The following is a 4614-nucleotide window of genomic DNA, read 5'->3' on the forward strand; positions in this document are numbered from 1 at the left end:
TGATTTCTTTATTACATATTTCTTTATTCCCTTTAACCTTTTATCAATCTGATCACCATACTTATAAGCATATGCCTTTGCTCTCAATCCAATAAACTCACTCATTACTTTTCCACCCAACTCATCCTTAAACTTACCAATAACCTTTTCATTCTTTTTTGAAAATAACTCACTCTTCTTACTAAAATTACTTGTATCATATACTCCAATGTTTTTCTTCATATCCTTATAAACATCGTCAGTTTTTATATCTAGAATAAAACTATCGGTGTCCATATACAACAATGAAGCATTTTCACCATACTCTTTCTTTAAATCATTATACAAATAATCATACATCAATATCTTTGATAAATCAAGAACTGCTGTTCCAATATAAATTGGTTTATCCATGACAATACTTTCCTTTTTCATATGAATAGCAGAAAAGTTCTCTGAAAAAACCTCTTCTCTCTCAAAACTTGGTTTATTTATCAATCTAGAAGCTTCTTTCCAAGATGTTGCAAATCTAATGTTTTGCCTGTTTCTAACATTCTCCATTGTCTTTCCAAAGACAGCATTATTCATCAATTTATAGAATTCCCCTTCAAATTTTACTTTTGTATTTGTTCTCATATCTGTATTGAATTTAATATACTTTTTCATCCAAGGACTTTGTTTAAATTTTAAAACTCTATGAATTTTAGCTACTCTCAACCCAGCAGATAAATATTGTCTCAAGTTCCTTTGATGCAAAACATATCCCTCTTTATCATAGAATGTTGTTAATAACTTTTCTGTTGATTTGCCTTTAATATTAAAACTTTTATGATAATCACTGAACCATTCTTTCTTTGGGGTTTCTTTCTCACATGCAAAAGGAAGGTCTTTATGCTTTTTATGAAGATCACTCGGGTACTTCAAATCAACTTCAAAATAATAACCTTCTTCTTTGCCATTCAATTTCTCTTGAGAAGAAATAACAATATTCATCAAAGCCTTTTCATAATCCTTTTCTTCCACCCACTCTAATTTACCATAAGGCAGAGATTGAGACATTGCCCATCCATACAAATTATTAGCATCAAAGTACATCAAATAATTACTATCTTTTTCACTCTCATAATTTGGAAGATATTTATTATTTGCTTTAGCATATCTTTTTGAACATACTTGTGATATTCCACCTCTCTTAGACTTCTCAATCATCAAAAGCATATCTACATCACTGACTAAATCTATATCTTGTTTTGTCATTTTCAACATTGCACTCCAAGCTAAACCAGGAGCTGTGAAATAGTGGGCAGGATCTAATCCATAACAATTTTTATTATGACAGAGTGATCTAAAAGCTTCAAACACATCAGCTAACAATAAAACATCTGTTTTTAGATACAAATCATGATATTCTCCAAGGTTCTTTATCTTAAATAATTTCCAAATTTCTTGTGCGTGTTTATATTCCTTATCACTTATCTCTTCTTCATAAAGGTTATTATAGAAACTTTCTTTTGAAGGAAGTTGTGTTTCTTTAAATCTCATAAATGAATCCATATAACCATAAGGATAAATTCCCTTACTTGTAAGAATTTTCTCTTTACTTTGAATTTCATTCCTTGTTTCAATTTCCTCTCTAGTTAGAATTCCCTCTTTAATCAGAATTTCATCTATAATCAGAATTTCCTCTTTAGTTAGAATTTCATTCTTTGTTCGAATTTTCTGTATAATTAGAATTTCATCTTCAGTAAGAATTTCTTCATTCATTTCCTCATTAATTAGAATTTCCTCTTTACTTTGAATTCTCTCTTTAATCTGAATTTCCTCTTTAGTTAGAATTTCCTCTTTTGGAAAGAATGAACTAAGATTTGGAAAAGAGCCCGTGGAGCTTAGATTTGATGCGAGGTTGGCTAGTGGTGTTCCCATAAACTTGTAAGAATCAAGAAACCTTATACGAGTTATAGGTTTTGTGAATATCATTTTTGTAAATGAAATATACTTTTGACTTGTGTTTGTTATGGCAGAAATATTCCCTGGTGTTTTTGAAAGTTCATTTATAAATAGATGTGTATCATAGTTGGCGCTGTTGTGAAGAAAGACTGGAATAAAAGAAGGTAATTTATAATTAAGATTACAACAGGAATGAGCGGGACCTCTATATTTACCAGTAAGATGACAATGATCCCTAACTTTAGACTCCTCAATTTCCTCCTCACAAATATGACAGATATTGTTCTTTCTAAATTCTAATTTTTCTTCTATGGTTAATTTCATCGGTTCATTTGTTTCTTTCATTAATTTACTTAGTCTTATACAATCCTTTTCTAATCGTTTTACAAACTCTTGTGAAGCATTTTTTCCACTATACTGTTCAAGTTTATTATACTTTTCTCCAACAGATGATTTGATATAATAACAGAAACCACAAGGAATATGTTTTTGATATTTATTTGTATATGGTTCTTTTGGATTAGGAGAAGCAGTATTTATCTTTTTAAGGATACATTCAAAATCAGCGTATATCACAAATGGGTGCATGATAGATTTATTATAATCTTCAAAAGAAATCTTTTCACCAGGTTTAGGCATTGTAATTACAGCTGATTTATGATTACTACAATATTTTGAATGTTGTTCTAATCGTTCTTTTGTATGAAATGAATTAAGACATTGCTTACAAGGATATATTTTGTTTGCTGTTCTGAATACCTGAGAAGAGATTAATCTTGATAAATTATTGATGTATGTGTAATGTGAATTATTTCCAACACTAAAATATAAAAGATCAATGTGTGTTTCTTCATTTTTATAGTTGTTTGAAATTTTTAATATTTGAACTTTGTTTGTATCCGTTAATCCATATACATTAATAGAAAGATTATTCTTTTTCTCAAATTTAGGAATATCTGTTAGTGGCATTGGGAAATTAAAATCTTTAATGTCCAAGGTATTCTCATATTTCATATATTGTTTTACTCTTTCTGAATTACATTTTGGTGGATGTAAGTGAGCAAGAACAGACCAGAGAAAACATTTATTATCATTATTCTTAATATTAACAACTGCCTTCTTTCGTTTTATTTCTTTTGGTAATTCAATATAAGAAGAAGCTTTAAGAGGGTTTGATTTTAGAATGTGTACATCTAAAAAGATGATTTTTTTAATATTGAATCCACTTCCTACCACTGTATTATCAACATCCTCCTCTTGTCTTGATAGTTCTTCATAAACCCCACTATTCAAAATTTCTTGAAATGATGTTATAAAATGAAGATCTGTCCTCATATAAGGAGTTTGTTCTTCATCTTGTCTTTTCATATTCATTTTCACTCCCATATAAAACTTTAAAGTTTTCATTTCTTTTAATGTTTTTTTAATAAATTTTTCAACATCAGGTTTCACTATTTCAATTGATTCAATTATTGATGATGGACCGGGTTCTCCAAATTGAAAAATCCTTATTTTTATATGCCCTTTAAATGCCCCATCAGTGTTTTCAATATAATAGTCTCCCTTTACTTTAAACTCATTTTTCTTGTGTTTTTGTGATTGAAGATGCCTATTATAACTACTCTTCAAAACATCCTTTGAGCAGGTATCACAATGTTTTCTTTCCAACTCAAGAGGGGATATTTTGTGAAATAGATTAAATGTGTGTTTGTTGGTTCGGAGGTGTTTTCTATAATGTTTATATTCGTGATTACAAACATCGCAGTATGTTGTATTCACCATATTTATATAATAAAACTTTGCTTAAACTAAAAATTTCTTGATGAAAATTTCGTTTATTTTACAGGTGAATCTGTGCTTAAACTAAAATTTTCTTGATGAAAATTTCGTTTATTTTACAGGTGAATCTGTGCTTAAACTAAAATTTTCTTGGTGAAAATTTCGTTTATTTTACAGGTGAATCTGTGCTTAAACTAAAATTTTCTTGATGAAAATTTCGTTTATTTTACAGGTGAATCTGTGCTTAAACTAAAATTTTCTTGATGAAAATTTCGTTTATTTTACAGGTGAATCTGTGCTTAAAACCATTTTATCCTCCAACTTTTTCACTTAATAAATACAATGTTTCAAGACACAAAAGACAAGTTTCAATCAATCTCTTCATTTGTTAAAGATGCTGAGAAATATGTCAAGGATGTAAAATTGAACAAAGATAAATATAACAACTATTGGATAAAAACAATTATGGTGGATATGATGAGTTCTTCAATTTACTTCAGTGGAAGGGCTTTTAGTATACCTGGAAGAACATCAATTAAGGTATCTCTAACAAAAGTTTCTCCTCTCCTTCTGGCAATATATTCAAAACTAGAAAAAGCAATGAAACAAGAAAAGGTATCAAAAAATAAAAACCTTATGGATGAAGCTTTAGAAAGAAAAGATAAGACCATCTGTAATATGCAAGGAGAAATTTGTATTTTTTTCAACAACCCTAAAGATATAAATCCTGATGAAATAAAGGATGTTAATATATCAGGTGAAATGACATTTCGTTCAATTGTAGTTAAGGATCATTTTAAAATTACCTTTAATATAAAAAATGTAGCAGTTGAATCTGTTAATGAAAAAATGTATATCGATATCGATGGTAATGTTTTTTCTACTAATTAAATGAGCCAATATTCAACT

Source organism: Eptatretus burgeri, chromosome 3, assembly GCF_056783735.1.
Source record: "Eptatretus burgeri isolate ZD-2024b chromosome 3, Ebu_testis_v1, whole genome shotgun sequence".
NCBI lineage: Eukaryota > Metazoa > Chordata > Myxini > Myxiniformes > Myxinidae > Eptatretus > Eptatretus burgeri.